The following is an 18,883-nucleotide window of genomic DNA, read 5'->3' on the forward strand; positions in this document are numbered from 1 at the left end:
CCTGAGGAACTCCTCCTGTGATGTCCTGGGGCTGAGATGACTAACCTCCAACAACCACAACCATCTTCCTTTGTGCTAGGTTGACTCCAATCAGCGGAGAGTTTTCCCCCATCAATTCCTATTGACTCCGGTTTAGCTAGGGCTCCTTGATGCCACACTTGGTCAAATGTGGCCTTGATGTCAAGGGCAGTCACCCTTACCTCACCTCGGGAGTTCAGCTCTTTTGCACATGTTTGAACAATGGCTGTAATGTGCAAGTTCTGGAGCATGTCTTCAGTATAATTGCCGGAATATTGTCAGAGCGCTTAGCCTCTGCAGTATCCAGCACCTTTAACTGTTTCTTGATGTCATGTGGAGTGAATTGAATTGGCTGAAAACTGGCATCTGTGATGCTGGGGACCTCCGGAGGAGGTCGAGATGGATCATCCCCTCGGCACTTCTGGCTAAAGATTGCAGCAAATACTACATCTTCTGCACTAATGTACTGGGCTCCTCCATCATTGAGGATGGGGATATTTGTGGAGCCTCGCCTCCAGTGAGTTGTTTAATTATCCACCACCATTCATCACTGGATGTGGCAGGACTGCAGAGCTTAGATCTGTGCGATCGCTTAACTCTGTCTGTCACTTGCTGCTTATGCTGTTTGGCACACAAGTAGCCCTGTGTTAAAGCTTCACTGGGTTGACACGTCAATTTTAGGTATGCCTTGTGCTGCTCCTGGCATGCCTTCCTGCACTCTTAATTGAATCAGGGTTAATCCCCTGGCTTGATGATAATGGTAGAGTGGGAGATATGCCAGACCACAACGTTACAGATTGTGTTTGAGTACAATTCTGCTCATGGATGCTCAGTCTCGAGCTGCTAGATCTGTTTGAAATCTATCCCATTTAGCACAGTGGTAGTACCACACAACATGATGGAGGGTATCCTCAATGTGAAGGCAGACTTCATCTCCGTAACGACTATGCGGTGTTCACTCCTACCAATACTGTCATGGACAGTTACATCTGCAGCAGGCAGGTTGGTGAGGATGAGGTCAAGTGTATTTTTCCCTCTTGCTGGTTATCTCACCACCTGCTGCAGACCCAGTCTAGCAGCTATGTCATTTAGGGCTCGGCCAGCTCGGTCAATGGTGCTACTGAGCCACTTTTGCTGATGGAGATTGAAGTCCCCCACCCAGAGTACATTCTGCGCTCTTGCCACCCTCAGTGCTTCCTCCAAGTGGTGTTCAACATGGAGGAGCGCTGATTCATCAGCTGAGAGAGAACAGTTCATGGCAATCAGCAGGAGGTTTCCTTGCCCATGTTTGACCTGATGCCATGAGACTTCGTGGAGTCTGAAGTTGATGTTGAGGACTCCCAGGGCAATTCCCTTCTGACTATATACCACTTTGCCAACACCTCTGCTGGGTCTGTACTGCTGGTTGGACAGGACATACCCAGGGATGGTGATGATTCCGTGAGGCTGTTGCTTGACTAGTCTGCGAGACAGCTCTCCCAATTTTGCCACTAGCCCCCAGACGTTAGTAAGGAGGACTTTGCAGGGTTGACAGGGCTGAGGCTGCCATTGTCGTTTCCAGTGCCTAGGTTGATGCCGGGTGGACCGTCTGGTTTCATGCAACTGAGTGGCTTGCTAGGCCTTTTCAGAGGGGATTTAAGACTCAACCACATTGCTGTGGGTCTGCAGTCACCAGGTAAGGACGATAGATTTCCTTCCCTAAAGGACATTAGCAAACCAGTTGGGTTTTTAACAACAATCATTTTGTGGTCATCATTAGACTTTTAATTCCAGATTTTTATTGAATTTAAATTCCACCAGGATACGAACCCAGGTCCCTGGATTACTAGACCAGCGACAATTCCATTACTCCACTGCCTCCCCCTATGATGTCTCGCTGCTCTCTCTCCCCTTGCGCTATTTTATGGTGTCTCGCTGCTCTCTCTCCCTTCCACTCTCTTATGTTGTCTGCCAGCCATCCATCTGTTTAAACAAATGTCAACACAAGTTTAACATCTCTGGATAAGATCCTTTTTTTTATGGACGGAGAAAGGGGTGGTCGTGGTGTTCAGCAAGGCAAACATTTAAAATACTTAATGAAAACAGAAATATTCAGTGGAACAGGCATCATCTGTGGAGAGAGAAACAGAGTTAACGTTTAAGATCGATGATCCTTCATCAAGAAAAGTTAGAAATGTGGAAGGAATTAAGCAAGTGAAAGAGGCAAGGATAGAAAAATAAAAATAAAAAGGTCTTTGAGAGGATAGAGGGCAAGGGAGACGAAATGACAAAAATGTTGACTGTGCAAAGTGTCAGGGATTAGTAATGGGACTTGTAAAGACATTTTTAAAAGTGTCTGAAGGAGGTGTGAATGACAAAATGATAAACAAATGCCACCCACAAGCAAAAATAAGGGAAGAAAAAGAATAAATTCAAAAGCTGCAGAAAAAAAGGAAACAAAGTGGAGGCTGAGGTCACAATCCAAAATTGTTGAACTCAATGTTGAGACCAGAAGGCTAAAGGTGTAAAGCATTTCAAATAGTTAACAGGTTTTGACGATCATAATTCCGACTGAAGCAAACTTCTTATAGACAACCTATTCCCATTATCAGATAATAACAGTCCCTTTGGCTGTTTTGCTACTGTAAGATACAAATTTACAGCAAGACAAAAAGCTGGATAAAATCATTTTATGCAAGTAAAATATGTTTTATTTCTAGCATAGAAGAAGGTCTTCACTTTTTTGAGCCATACAGATATTTATTATGGAATTAGCTCCATTTTTGCTACCAGCTGAGGTTAACAGGTTAAAAACAGGAATACTTCCAACATTAAAAAAAATACTGCTGATCCCCAGCAAGGGTCATTGGAGTTACATAAAATACCAAAGTTCAAGTTCTGTGAATTATTAAATTGACTGCTCGCATGATATGACCGAAAAAAAAAGAACTTTACCCACAGCAACCTCTTTTTTTCTGTAGTTACAAGGGTTCAGAGTAAAAAAAAACTTGCAGATTAGCAATTTCATCCCCAAAATCTTCACACTACTGCACAATAAATCTTGAGCCAAATCTTCTGAGGATTGGCAATCACTGTTGGATTGCCACTCCACTCCTATTATTTCTTTCTATGCTGGAGCTCTGCATTTCTGACCCGGAATTCCAAACCGGGCCTCTTCGGAAAGTCCTTCTTCATAGAGGAGGGTTGTTGAGAGAAGCCAAGTCATGGCCCCTTTTTTTTAAGGCACTAGCTGCTGTATTTTGGTAAGTCTTTATTCGTTAACACACTGAAAAGCTTTGGGACGTTTAAATAGCTTTTCACTGTGTTAGTGAATGAATGTGTGTGAGGTAATTGGTAGGATGCTAGGGTTGTGGATGGCAAGCAGCAGGCAGGATGGTGGGGTGGGTAGAGTCAGAGAGTCCGGGGAGGTTTTCTGAAGGTCCGGGGGCAGGGGGGGTATTGTTGAAATGCTGGGGAGGGAGTCCTGGGAATCAGGGAGGGAATCAGGGCAATTGGAGGGACATTGGGGACAATTGGAGGGTTAGCAGGGGCAATTAGAGGGTGAGGTGGGACAATTGGAGGGTCAGCGGGAAGGGGGGTGTTCAGAGGGTAGGGGGGATGGAATTGGAGGATCAGGCAGATGGGGATGTCGGAGCAGCGGGTGTAGGGGACGTTGGAGGAATGGGGGGGGGAGATGTATCAGAGGGGTCGGGGCCCAAGGGTTGAGAGATCCAGGATGGGAGGTGGTGTGGGAAAGGCAGAGAGTGGAGGAGAGGAGTGTCAGAGGTCATGGGAAGGGGAGAGAGTCAGAGGGTCGTGGGAGGGGTTCAGCTGTATAGTTACCCAGCAGTTGGACAAGGTTTCTTCCGTGTCTAACATTTCTTGGGTAACTATCCAGGTGAGTGAGTTAGAACCCTCTAAAGTCTCTGACTCTAACTCAGAGTTGTAGACTTTTTCAGAGGGTTCCAGGCAGAGGGGAATTCCCCATCAGAAGTTGAAACTTCTAGGGCAATTCCCACTTGGAATTTCCAAGGGGTCCCCAAGCTTAATTTCCTGGGTACTTCTGGGGTACAACTATCCAGAGACCTCAAGATCTGGGCCATTATCTATTTCCCTTTTATATTTCAGGGCAATCTTCCATAATGTCTTTTGGCTTGAGTAATTATTCATCTCGGCCCTTCCCCTCACCTCAGTTCCTAACCTCTACTCAGTTAGCTGATCTCAACTATGGGTGACGAAAATAGCTCCACAACTGACCCCAACATTCCAGCCTGGAAAGGGAAAAAAAAATCATATCAAGTATCCATGTGTTTCAAGTGAGGATGCATTAGGATATATGATAACCTATACTTGCAAATTTTCCATATAATTTTTGACAGCTTCTCATATTTCAGCTCACCAGACCTGGGAACGTGCCAGCTCAGTGGAGGCAGAAATCCAAGAGTGACAAACTTCATAAGCTAAGGTGAAAAGGTAGTTCTGAGGAAACAAAATCAAATTACTTTTGATATACCTGTTATGAGGACTTCATGGTGCAGAAGACCCAAAAAAAAGGCCCTCTCTCTGTCATCTTTTAGCACCACACAAGAAAGTGTTCATATGGTTTCTATCATGGCGTCAAGTCAGGGTGAAGATCTAAAAATCAACATCCTGTTTTAGTACACAATTCCCCAACAGCAAAAGTCTTTATTTCCAAGGCATTTTGAATAATGTTGTTCCAGTCACACTGGTCAAGCTATACTGACCGATTACACTAGATGCTCTGGATTCCTCCAAAAATCCATGCACATGAATAGATATGGCATCAAGTATATGCCAACATGGTGCTATTTTGAGTCTAGGATTAGGCTGGTGCAGCTTTTAAAGTCATTGATAGAAACAGGAACTCCAATGCACAACATAATGGAATATTAAGGACTGTATTATGAAGTTTTGTCTTAATTCTTCATACAACAGAGTAACTTTACTATGCTACCATGTCGTTTGTAATGAAGGCCAATTGACATGAACTGGAACCATTACGAATCTGGCAACACTATTCTTGGGATTGACCTCTTTCTTCAGCCCTAAATGCTCTGTCTAAGCAGAATCCGACGCTGCCTAACAGCATAGTAGCATGAGGTTAAACAAACACTAGAACTATAATTATCCATGATTCAGATTCTGCTAAGTGAACACCCAGCACCTTCCGCACAAATTAGATATATGAGCATGGCGTTTGAAATAAATTGTTTTCAGCATAAGAAAAACACCAAAATGTGGCATTTATAAAGAAATGCTGATGGCTCTAGTATAGCGGATCCCATTAACAACCGGTAGAACTTGTGTTGTAATCTGCATTTGAAATTGTGCTGGTTTTCCCCAAGTGGAGCTCGTTCTAATTCCTATTAAATCATAATAAATGCAAAATCTTCCATGAACCAGTGCAATCAGCCAGCATAATAGATTCTAAACAGTTATTATTTGCATGAAAAAATATTAATTGATTTATTTCAGAGTGGAAACCTGGTGCAGTTTCATTAATAGTCTAAAATAGGTTTATCATAAGAAAAGTAAGTATTTTTAATAAGATTGTCTAGACTAATCTGTTTTTGTAAAATAAAAAATAACTTAAAATAACTCGGCAGAATTTAGCGCTGAGCGCGCAGATCCTGTGGGCCGAAGCGGAAGTAATTTCCACTCCCGGCAACTCCCAAATGCCAACAGCAATCACGCCCTGGCTAATTAACTATTGTACTATTGTCGTTGACATCTTTTGATGATTTGCTTCTATCACTGCTTGTTTGTCCCTACAACCACACCCCCACTCCACTTCTCTCTCTCTCTCTCTCTCCGCCCCCCACAGACACACCTTAAACCAGCTTATATTTCAACTCTTTCTTGGACTCGAACGCAAGTTCTGTCGAAGGGTCATGAGGACTCGAAACGTCAACTCTTTTCTTCTCCGCCGATGCTGCCAGACCTGCTGAGTTTTTCCAGGTAATTTTGTTTTGACTAATTAACAGCCGGCCAGCGGGGCAGGTTCAAGGCTGGAAGACGCTGCCGGCGGGAGGCTTAAAGCGATGTCGGCAGTGTCATTCAGCACTAACGGGGCAGGGGGCGACTTCCATGAAGGCATAAGGAAACAGAAAAGCGAGTAGAGGCAAGCTATATTAAAAGGCACTGCTGTAATCCTGCTAGCCCCATTGCACCCGAGAGAGTGTGAGTCGTTTGAAACTGAGGAGATAAACTGAATGGCTTGTAAAGATCAAATTCTACTGTACTCCAGGAATGGCAAAGAAGCAAGGATGACTCCACGGTTCACTGATGACTCCCAGCAAACGGTGGGAGGTCCTCCGTCCATAGATGGCAAGTGGAGACCTCATCTGACCATCTGGATGGAGGTGGAAGATGTGGTCAATGAGCGTAGGGTCATAGGGCCCGGGCACATCACAGAAAAAGGGTGAACCACCTTCTCCATTCAACAATGTGAGTGTGGGAGCTTAATGTCAATGTGCTCACAGAACTATTGAAGCCAAGGGTATGGTCTGCCAGGGAGATGACTGCCAAAGTTGTGGATGTATGATCCCTGCATGCCCTCAATGCCAACTGTAGTGTCAGTATCCTCCCAGGCTCTGGTGGGGGGCCAGGGGGTGGAAAGTGGGGCTGGGATGTGTCGAATGGAAATGTCATTTACAAGCGGTGTAGCGCTGTGATGCACAGTGCAGAAGCCACTGCATATGATGGCGACCAACCCAAGTGGTTGGTCCATCCAGCTATTGAACTCATTAATCTGCCATTGTTTTCACAAGAGAAGATGGCCCTGAGCACCTGCAAGAGGTCCGTGACAGGTTGGTGGAGTGCTCAACCTGACAGTGCTAACCCAAATCGAGGAGGATATCACTCACTAGTCAGCACTGGGCCAGATCGGTGAGCAGAGGACAGGCCAGAGTTAGTGCTGGAACTGGTGAGTATCTTAGAGACCCTCCCTCGTCAATGGGAGTGATCTTTTAAGAATGTAACAGGCGATGGGATTAGTGTATAAGATACAAAAGTGCTAGTTCAAAACATCTATGCCATGTGTTGCAGGTCTCAAGCTACTTTGACTCAGTGTCCCTCCTCATTATTGATGTGCAGTCGCCTTTCTTACTCCTTCTGCAGGTCATTCGTCAGGCCAACCATACAATGACCCCAAGGGTCTGACACTGACATCTGAGGAAGGGGAGGGGAGCTTAGAGGGTGTGCTGTCCCATCCTTGCTCCTAGCTCAGCATGGACCTAGCTCCAGCTCAGATTCTGTCACATTGGTAGGTCTGCGCACGTCAGCCCAAACAATAGCAGAAGTTGGGGTTAGTACTGCACGTTTGCCGAACCAGCTGTCGGAGGCTATGATGTCCTCTGACCTCGGAGGAATGTGGGAAACCAAGATGATGCTGAGTTCCAGACAGATAATGAACCTTTGGAGTCATCTATAAGGCACTAGATGTTATACGTGCATAAAATGGTGGCTGATTGCAATACACCCCACCAATCACCTGCAGATGCCTGAAAGGAACCTTAAGTTCAGAGCCTTCAACGCTATAAGCATTGGGTGGCCACCCATGCAGTTTGAACTGATTTCCCTACCAATTATGTTGCATATCAAATCACTGCCTCCCTGGCTAGATGGAGCCTACTGTGACATTGGTGCTCATTCAACTTGAAGATAGTTACTGTGCTTGTCTCAGGGTAGTGCCTTCTCCTGGAGTGTACCTGCCCATTCTTCCTTCACTGCCCTTCTAGGCCTTCAGTGTCATGATGACGCTCATGTTGGAGTGCTGACTGACAGTAACCATGGCTAGCAGCTATCCTCTCTCCTTCCCTCTTCCTCACTGGAGGAGCTTTCAACTGAATGGGCTATTCCCCTCGCTTCTGTAGCTGCAGAGAGTCCTGAAATTGTCCCTCCTTGGTTCAAGTCTCTCTTCCAAGTGAGTCTATCAGAAACGTGCCCTTTAATTCATTAGCAGCAAAACTGGCCAATATTTTGACATTGGATAACTTCACAAGCCTTTCCTGCAGATGGACTGTGGGGGACAATTGCTTAGCTAAGTTTTTTTTTAAACTCATTCACAGGATGTTGGCTTCGCTGGCTGGGCCAGCATTTATTGTCCATCCCTAGATGCCCTTGAGAAGGTGGTGGTGGTGAGCTGCCTTCTGAAACCACTGCAGTCCACGGGGCATACGTACACCCACAGTGTTGTTAGGAAGGGAGTTCCAGGATTTTGAACCAGCGACAGTGAAGGAACAGTGAGTCACTTGGAGGGGAACTTCCAGGATGTGGTGTTCCCATCTATCTGCTGCCCTTGAGTACCTCAATTAATTTATAATTGGCCTTAAATGAATGATAGGCAGGCTTCCAACTTTTGGACTCTACCAACTTTGGTGACAGTCCACTACCTGCAGCATAAGTAACCAGGTTGAAACACTGAGCATGGCATTCGTGTGTTGGTGTCAAAGATACCTCCACACCCTAAATTTCATCCACCATATGGCTACAGATTTCACCAATTACCTCAGTTTTACTTGGGGGGGGGGAGGTTCTTGTTGCCACATTAGGTCAAATGCTGGCTTGATATCAAAGGCAGTCACTGCCTCTGGAATTCAGCTCTTTTGCCCATATTTGGACCAAGGCTATAATGAGGTCTCAAGCCCAGTGTCCCTAGTGGAACCCAAATGGAGCAGCAATGTGCACATTACTGGTCAGTAAGAATCATTTGATAGGGCTGTTGATGATTGAGAGCAAGGAGTAAGTTGACAGGAAGTAATTGGAAGAGTTGAATTTGTCCTACTTTTTATGGACAGGACATACCTGGGAAATTGACCAAATTTTTGGATAGATGCCAGTGTCATGGCTGCACTGAAACAGCTTGGCTAGAGGCACACCTAATTCTGGAGTTAGATTTTTAGCACTTCAACATGGGTTATTTTATGAGGAAAGGTTGGACAGGTTGGACCTGTATCTGTTGGAGTTTAGAAGAGTGAAGTTGATCTTATTGAAACATATAAGATCCTGAGGGGGCTTGACAGGGTGGATGCTGAGAAGATGTTTCCCCTTCCGGGGGAGACTAGAACTAGGTGGCACAGTTTAAAAATAAGGGGATCTCCCATTTAAGATGGAGATGAGGAGATTTTTTTCTCTCAGGTTCTTCGTGGAATTCTCTTCCCCAGAAAGCAGTGGAGGCAGGGTCATTAAATATTTTTAAGGCCGAGTTAGACAGATTCTTGAGTGACAAGGGAGTCAAAGGATCTAGGGCAGTGATTCCCAAATTCTTCACGAAATGCTTCAGTTTGTGGGAAAAATCCTGTAATAGCAGAAGTGTTTGTGCCCAAAATTATGGGAAAATGACGGCTGTCAGTTTGGCGCTCACCAATGACTGGGGCCTGGGTTCGGGGGGGAGCATGCTCATCGACCATCCTGAATGACAGACTACTCAGCCACTGTCCAAAGGAGCTAATCATGTATGTAGACAGATTATTTGGCCAATGATTGCTGCTGTTCAGACAACAGCAATCATTGGCCCAGTAGAACGCGCCTTGTCTCAATCCTCGTGACTGGACTTGGAGTTGGAGAGCTGTCTGTGGTTGGGTGTGCCACGTCTTCTGCTTGGGCTTCGGAGTCATGTGCTGCCTGTGCCTGTAGAAGTGGAGCTTTTAGGTAAGTACCTACAATTCAGTTTCACTCCCCCTTGCTCCTCCCCCCCCATCATCTGGAAACCTTTGCTTCTCTGACAATGTTTTCTATGGCCTTGGCCTGGGCCCTTCCCCTCCTGACCCCTTCTGTGAAGGAGGACTTAGGGGTTTAGAGATGAGGTTGGGAGGGGAAGGGTCCTGGGCCATAAACAGACACCATGTCTGTGGCCCAGGGCCCTTCCCCTCCTGATCTTTTCTGAGTCTTGAAGTCATCCCCAAGTCCAGTCCCTCGATAATGGGTCTGTGGGCCAAGCCCTTAACTCTTCTTTTGGATCTCTTCTCTTGAATCTCCCCTAGTTCCTCAATGCATAGAAGGTCTGGGGAAGAACTTTTGCCCATCAGAATGGTAGGGTGCTGCTTCTCTTGCTGGTAGAAAATCGAAGATGCCTTCATTGCATCTCTGTAGATATGTGTCCTCATGCCCAATATTAAAGGCTCCATTAAGTGGTGACTGGTGACATAATCTGGCCAGAATGGAAATGATTGGGCCATTCCCCCATCAATCACCTGGAGTCTAGCAATTCTGTAATTAACTAGGTTTGATTTTGTGCATCTAATTTGTATTAGGTAGCTATCCTTCACTTATTACATTTAGCTAAACAATAAATTTCTAAGATCACTGCTTTAAAATTTATACTCAGGCAAGGAAAAAGATCCCTGGAAAATGTTTATTTTTAGGAGGGGGTTTGTGAAATTTGGCATTTTCATGAAAGGGGTTCGCTGGATGTTAAAATGTTTGGGAACCACTGATCTAAGGGGTAGGCAGGAAAGTAGAGTTCAAGAAGGCAGCTCACCGCCACCTTCTCAAGGGCAACTAGGATTGGGCAATAAATGCTGGCCCAGCCAGCAAGGCCCACATCCCATGAATCAATAAAAAAAAGTAGAGTTGAGGCCACATCAGATCAGTCATGAACTTATCAAATGCCGGAGCAGGCTTGAGTGACCAAATGACCTACCCCTAATTTGTATGTTTGCATGCATTAAAGAAGTAAGTAGCAAATATTTGTAGAGCATGCCAATTAATCAGGAAATTACTCTGAAAAACATTATTCTGCACAAAATGTAAATAAAACTCTATTTTCCTGAAGTCAAGCCTGATAATTTATCAAGAAATTTTGTACTCCTATATTCTGCTTGAAATTGCAAGTGAAATTCTACTCCAGCACCAAGAAAGAATTGACCTTAAGTTGTACTATGTATGTATATTCCAGCTTCACTCATTTGATATCAAGAAATGACTAAGTACACCTGAGAGCAATCAAAAGCTTTAACCATGGCAAATTTTTCTCTCTCTATGCTGGAGATATTAAAGTTAATGTAGCGTCCTTACCAAAACATACATACATGGGGCAGTTATCTACCATTTCCTACCAATATCCAGACATAGATATCCTTATGAGGATATTTGTTAAATAATTTAAAATGCCTTTAAGATTTCTGTAGGATCACTATCCACATACTCTACACAGCACAAAAAGGTTATTCTTTACTATGTATTCTCAGAAGCTGCCTTTACAGTTTAAGACTGATAAGAACAAATGCTTTAAACTAGTAAGATGGGTGAGTAATATGCAAGGAACATTAGCAGCTTAAATGTAAACAAAACCGGGCAGGAGAACATAGGAAAGGGTAAAGTAAGGAGGCCATTAATGGCAAGAGAATAAGGGAATGAAGTTCCTATGTTGTATAGGAATAAACCAATATGTAAAAAGCCCAACAGATTCAATATTGGGTCTAGTAATGGGAAATGAGCCAGAGAAGCGGGAGAACATCTAGGCAATAGTGACTAAAATATAATACTTATGTTCTTCTCTATCGTAAAGTGCATGATGAAAACCAAATTAATAGATTGAAAAAAACCTGATTTTGAGAGACTGTGAATAGAATGAGAAAATAAAATGGGCAACAATATTGGCAAGCAACAATTTAGAACAGCAATGTGAAACATTTAAAACTGTGATCAGAGTGCAAAACAAGTATATTCTGCTAAAAGAAAAGAACAAACTAAACACTTGAGACTCCATGGAAGAATAAAGAAATAATTGAAAAATTGAGGCTTTAAGAGTCATACATAAAAGAGTGCATGAGAAAAGAAAATACAAAGATTAGGAGAGGAATAAAAAAAACAATTAAGAAGGCAAAGAGGAACTATGAAATTAAGTTGTCAAGGAGCATTATACAGAATAGTAAAATATTTTACAGGCACAGGAATAAAAATGGAAAACTGCAATGGAAATAGGACCACTAAGGGATAGACAAGATAATACCACGGGTAACAACAGAGAGGTAGCAGAAATATTAAATAATTATTTCATTTTGGTGTTTACCAGGGAGATAGAACAGGTTGACATGATATTGAAAGATGAGATAAGTGCATTTAAAATAATAAAACAATGTATTGAATAAACCAACCAAATTCAAAGAGGATTAAGACCCTGGTCGGATGGATTGCATCCACCTATTTTTTAAAAATCTGGGATGAGATAGTTCAGACTTCGAGTCCTTTTCGGAGTGTTCCAGGTGCAGAAGAATTGCCCATTGGAAGTTGTGTTGCTAGAAGACTGGCAAAGGGCTAATCAAATTCCTATATTTTAGAAGGGGGGCAGTACAGGCTTAACATCACTGGTAGGAAACATAACAGAATCTTTACTAAAGGAGAGAATGGAAGAACATCTAGAAACAAAAATATAATAATGAATAGTCAGCATGATTTTAAAAAGGGAAAATTGCTTGAATATTTTGAGGAGGTAACATGGAAAGAAGACTTGGTAATGCAGAAGCTGTAATTTATCCAGACTTTCAAAAGGCTTTCAATAAGGCGTCCCATAATAAACAAATGAATAAGGTCAGAGAATGTGGAGTCAGGCACAACGAATTGCTAGCAGGCAGAGTGGCAGAAAGCGGAAAGGGCTGTTCCACACACATCAATACCGGGACCACTGAGGCACACAATTTACATTAACAATTTGGACTTTGGAATCAGGAATACAATTTCTAAATTTGTGGATGACAATATGGTGGAAGACTGCAATAAATTACAGAAAGACATTAATAAATATGCAGAATGGGCAAATACTTGGCAAATGAAGCTCAACACATAAATCTGAGTCAATATATTTTGGTAGAAAGAATAGGGAAGTCATCACTAGGAAGGTGCAAGTCTAGGTGAGGTAAAGGATCTCACAGTACAAATGCATCAATCACTAAAAATTGCACCACAGGTTAGCAAGCCAAAAAAACAACAGCGCTAAGCTTTATTTCTACAGGAATGGAATTGAAATGTATGGAAATTATGCTAAACCTGTATCGAACATTGCTTATAACATACTTAGTGTATTGCTTTCCATATTATAAAAAGGATATAGAAGTACTGAAGAGGGTGCAAAACAGATTTATTTACAAGGTGAGACCAAAAATACTTAAGTATACACATCAGGAGAAAATTACAGGCTGGGTCTATTTTCTCTTGAAGAAGAGAGGTGGAGTGGTTTAAGACTAGTAGAATTTAAAATTATGGAACATTCTGATAGAGTCAATAAAGAAATAGTTTTCTTCTGGGGGGGGATAAAGCATAACCAGAGGCCGTCAATATAAGACAGTCACAAAGAAATTCAATTGAGAATTCAGAGGAAGCTTCTTCACCCAAAGAATGGCAAGAAAATGGAACTTGATAACGTGGAGTGTTGGAAGCAAATAGTATAGATATATGTAAGGGGAAGTTGAACAAGCATATGAAGGAGAAGGGAATAGAGGGTTACGATGATAGATTTGGATGAGGAAGCTCCAGTTAAGTATAAACGCTGGCACGGACTGATTGGGCTAAATGGCCTGTTTCTGAGTCATTTATCCTATGTTAATATTTCACATGCTTTACTGCTATTTTGACAATTGTGCCTTAATCGCAAAACCATTTATTGGAATTGCATTTCAAGGGTCAAATAGCAGTTTGATATCAGGTGATCAAAGAAACCAATTCAACGTGAACATTAATTTTCCAATGAAGGGCCCAACTTACAATGAAAACTTGAATAGCATTTCACGCACCAATTAAAGATATGTTAAGACATGATCAGTCTTGTTAACTATAGTTGTCTAACCACCTTTTTAATCTCCCAAATATGGCTCCCTCAGCAAAGAACTCTTCGAACTCACTTTTCAAATGATTCCAAAGACGAAGACTTTATAAATATGGTCTACCTGGTTAATTAGGTTATTACCATTTATTTTCCAAAAAAGGAACATACCACATTTACTATGTTCTACATATGTAAAAAGTTTTGAAATATGTCACAACTACATTGACATTAAACATCCACACACTCTCCTTATCCTTATGAGCTTTCACCATTTCCTGAAGCGATGTTCTTGATACTCTTGTATCCTCCAAGCATTACGCTCCTATATCATCGCTTTCATAATTCATTTTTTAATAAAAGGGGAAGTGATCCCTTTATTTAAAAAAACTTCCAACTCTTAAAAAAAAACCTTTTAATTAATTTAATGAGATGTGTTTTCGTCTCTAAATGTAAAAAACAATTGTTGTAATTATTGCTATTGAGTGATCTCATTCAATTCTGTGGTACTTGTATGTTGACATTGGGTTTGAAATTGATCCTGGGACTCTCATCATTAATAGCCATTTTAAACTATTGGATTGTCTTAACACTCAATTTAAATTTTATAACAAAAACAGACCCTCTTAGTTCCCTCTCTCAGCTTGCCTATTGCATAAGAAATTGCAAAAAAAATGTTGAAGAGAAATATTAAAAATATGAAGCCAAAGCAAGATGTGATCACATCCCAAAGTCATTTTATAGTCTATAATTAAACTGGCTACAGAAAGTTCAGGCTACTTACAATTGTACACATATATGTTCTCAATAGAAATAATCTCATGTAATTTATAGTCAATTCAACCCCAGCATGACATTTCATTTTTCCACCATCAAAATTATAGGAACATATTGGACAAAACAACAGCTTGGCAAATTACATGAATGATTACAATGTAATTTGGAGGTACATAAATAGTCACCATAATTAAATCAAAAGAGTATACAATGAAATTAAAGCATTACTTGACTTCTCAGATATATATGTGCATTGATTATTGTAGTACAAGGGTCTGGCATATATTGGGTTAATGTGGAACTGAGTACAGTGCTGCCTGCAGTGATGTAACAGAACACACAGCTCGCACCCAAGGGGTCTGTCTAGCATCGGACAGAGTCCTGTGCACAAGCATGGAGGCAAGAGCTCCGAGATTGGACCCTTTACTGTATATATGTACACAGCTTTGTAGTTAATAAATACATACAGTTAACCTAATTAAGACTACAAAGACTTCATTAAAACCTACCAAATGGTATCTAACACCCTACAAACAGTTATCAATAAAATTTTTCTTGTGCCAACTTGAAATCATCTTCAAAATGTTGGTACGTTCTACACTAATACACCCTCAAATAATACTGGAAAACATTTACATTAAAAATAAAACAAGTCACAAAATGTAACTATAGGCTGCTCCAACGACCCAGCAAATTTATCCAATAAATAAATGATAAACAGACTAGAGAGTCCTGAGTTTAATTCCCACTTTGCTGTAAGTTAGTTGATCTCAGTATGGCAAATTAGTTAGAGATGCTACAGTTGGCCTCAGTACCACAGGGAAGAGCAAAATCAGCGAGGGTCCCCACTCCTGATTATGATTTAATCATTCTTCCTAGAAAGTGTACGTGTCCAGGTTGGATAAGGATAGGATCGAGCTGTGATGAACTGCATTCGAACACACATCATTTAGGCCCACGTAAAATTTCAAGCAGGGAAAGACACAGTTGAATTACCAATCACAATTTAAGAGAAAAAAAAAATAACAAAAGAAAAGCAAAATGTCATTGAAAACTCCACTCCTGCCTCCCTCGGCTTTTGGGAATAGAACGTTTGTGAGTGCGATCAAACATTAGAAAAGACAGTTATGATTTATCTGTAAAAATTTTGATATTTTATCACATAATATCATTGTCCCTTGGAGACTCACCAGACCGAACACCTCCGCCACGAGGCCAATCTGATGATTAAATGCAACACAAATGCGTTCCAAAGCAGCCCCACAATATTTTGACAGGTCTGGAAACTGAGAGAGTTGAGTCAAATTACAGGAAAGGGTGTTTTTCTTAGCATTTATTGAAAATGGATTGTGCAGCATTATGATGAGCATGACAGGTAGTGTTTCAGTAAACTAAATAAATCTTAAGGTATTGGTATTTACATTCCCATACTTATAAGCAAAGATTGGCGTATATCAGACTAGGTCCTGAACAAACAAATGGACCAAGCCACAATTCTAAGAAAACCAGTCTTCAGAATCAGTCCTACCTCTTTGATCAGCTGAAGCGAAGCACAGAATTAAACCTATCGTGGGAATATGCAGCCGATTTCTGCCAAGTTTTTGAATCAGATGCAGAGATAGGTGCAGCTTCACACCACACAACACGGGATGAATTCACCAATTTGCCGACGTTTGTTTTATCACAAGGAAGGTTCTGCTCCATGGGATAAACAATAACTGAACTGATCTCAGCAGGTCAAGAACAGCCTGCAAAATATTCGCTTTCAACGGTCACCAATATATACCCTACTTGATTACATGCAAATTTAAAAGGGATTTGAGATAGGTCGTATTCGCCCTCCTGACTTTAGACCCGACCTTGCAGTAGCTAGGCATTTGCCGGTGGGGCCTAATGGTCCTCGGGCTTGCCGCAGAGAGGCAGCCGCCTGACCTCCCCGTTCAGGGACTCACCTGAGCGCAGGCCGCCAGTGACGTAACTGAGCTGCGAGCGGTTTGCCGTCCGCGCGGGGACAAATACATCGCCGCATCCCGGAGCGAGCGTCATTTCCCCGGCGGCTCGGTTACTGGAAGGAAGGAAGGCGAGGGAGGGTGTCTTGCACTTTACACCGGGGCAGGCCTTTTCTGATCTTTGGAACCCGCACTCGCTCGAGTTTAAGGGTTATCATGGGGTTGCTAAAAATAAACCAGGTCCCTGGGCTATGACCACTGTACCAGAATGAATTAACAGCACAAAAGTCAGCCTTTGTCATCCATTTCTCCCATTTTACTGCAGAGTAACTGGGAGGCGGCTGGCTGCTGCGACTTTCTGCTATTTTCCGATCAATCGCGTCGTTCGGGTTTAATTTCTGCCTCTTTTGTAAAAAAAAAGACTAAAGAACTGAAGTGTAAAATGGAACAAAACTATGGACATAATATTAGCTGATCATCGACAGAATGTATAATTTGTGTTTATTTCATCACAAATGATTATGGGGTATTCTCTTATATACTTTTAGCAAAGGAACGTTTTCTTAACCAGTTTCACTTACTGGAAATGAAAGTTAATTAAATGACCTAAGTGTGCTTCATTTTTGATTAATTAGTATTAGCTGTTTTTTTTTATAGATTCTTCCATGGGATGTGAGCGTTGCTGGAAAGGCAAGCATTTGTTTCCTTGACGGACCATTTCCGTTAAGTTAATCAGGTTGCTTTGGGTATGGAGTCACATGTAGGGCAGAACAGGGAAGAACGGCAGGTGGGTTTTTAAACAATAATTAAATTCCATCAGCTACCATGTTGGGATTTAAGTCCATGTCCCTAGAGCATTATCATGGGCCTCTAGGTTACTAGTCCAGAGACATTACCACTAGGCCACTGCCTTTCCATTAAGGGATGACTGTTTCCTAATGTAAAAAAATGCAGAAGCACACCAGTAAAGTATATCTTGCTATGGGTTAGTTCACTATTTTTTCCATGTAACTTTGGTCTCTGTCTAGGCAAGAACCCCCTTGCCAAACATAACAAACAAAAATAGCTGGAAAAACTCAGCAGGTCTGACAGCATCTGAATACAGTTAACGTTTCAGGTCCATATGACTCTTCATCAGAGCTAAGGAAATATAGAAAGGAGGTGAAATATAAGCTGGTTGAGGGGGGTGGGACAGGGAGAGCTGGACAGAGGACCAGTGAAAGGTGGAGGCAAAGAAGAGATGGCCAAAGATGTAATAGACAAAAGGACAAAGGGGTGTTGATGGTGGTGATATTATCTAAGGAATGTGCTAATGGTGATATTAAGGGTAGAAAGCAAGACAAGCAAGTGACAGATGGCCGTGTTGGGGATGGGGTGGGGGGAAGGGATTGAAATAGGGTGGAGATAAAACGATAGATCGAAATAAATTTAAAAATAGGTGGGAAAAGAAAAATATATTTAAAAAATTAGAAATTATTGGAAAAGGAATCGGAAAAGGGGTGGGGATGGAGGAGAGAGTTCATGATCTAAAGTTGTTGAACTCAATGTTAAGTCTGGAAGGCTGTAAAGTGCCTAGTCAGAAGATGAGGTGCTGTTCCTCCAGTTTACGTTAAGCTTCACTGGAACATTGCAGCAGGCCAAAGACGGACTTGTGGGCATGAGAGCAGGGTGGTGTGTTGAAATGGCAAGCGACAGGGAGGTCTGGGTCATGCTTGCGGACAGACTGAAGGTGTTCCGCAAAGCAGTCACCCAGTCTGTGTTTGGTCTTTCCAATGTAGAGGAGACCGCATTGGGAACAGCGAATGCAGTCGACTAAATTGAGGGAAGTGCGCTGCTTCACTTGAAAGGAGTGTTTGGGCCCTTGGACGGTGAGGAGGGGGGAAGTAAAGGGGCAAGTGTTGCACCTTCTGTGGTTGCATGGGAAGATGCCGTAGGAGGGTTTGAGGTGTAGGGGGTGATGGAGTAGTGGACCAGGGTGTCCCGGAGGGAACGATCCCTGCAGAAAGCCGCCAGGGGAGGGTGAAGGGAAGATGTGTTTGGTAGTGACATCATGCTGGAATTGGTGGAAATAGCAGAGGATGATCCTTCGAACGTGGAGGCTGGTGGGGTGATAAGTGAGGACAATGGTGACCCAATCATGGTTCTGGGAGGGAGAGGAAGGTTTGAGGGTGGATGGGAGATGGGCCGGACACGGTTGAGGGCCCTGTCAGCCACCGTGGGTGGAAAACCTTGGTTAAGGAAGAAGGAAAATGTCAGAGGAACTGTTTTTGAAAGTGGCATCATCAGAACAGATGCGACGGAGGTGAAGGAACTGAGAGAATGGGATGGAGTCCTTACAAGAAGCGGGGTGTGAGGAGCTGTAGTCAAGCGAGCTGTGGGA

General features: G+C 42.6%; 1 protein-coding gene across 1 annotated transcript in view; it reads right to left on the reverse strand.

Annotated features, from left to right (window-relative positions):
• LOC121279142 (ATP-binding cassette sub-family C member 9-like) overlaps positions 1 to 16,615 on the reverse strand; it is a 292,247-nt gene extending 275,632 nt beyond the window's left edge. Inside the window, exon 1 of the mRNA XM_041190116.1 lies at positions 16,083 to 16,615. The gene's annotated coding sequence lies outside the window, so the exon portion shown is untranslated. The remainder of the gene's footprint in view (positions 1 to 16,082) is intronic.
• Positions 16,616 to 18,883: the final 2,268 nt, after the last annotated feature.

The sequence above is a fragment of the Carcharodon carcharias genome, chromosome 6 (assembly GCF_017639515.1).
Source record: "Carcharodon carcharias isolate sCarCar2 chromosome 6, sCarCar2.pri, whole genome shotgun sequence".
NCBI lineage: Eukaryota > Metazoa > Chordata > Chondrichthyes > Lamniformes > Lamnidae > Carcharodon > Carcharodon carcharias.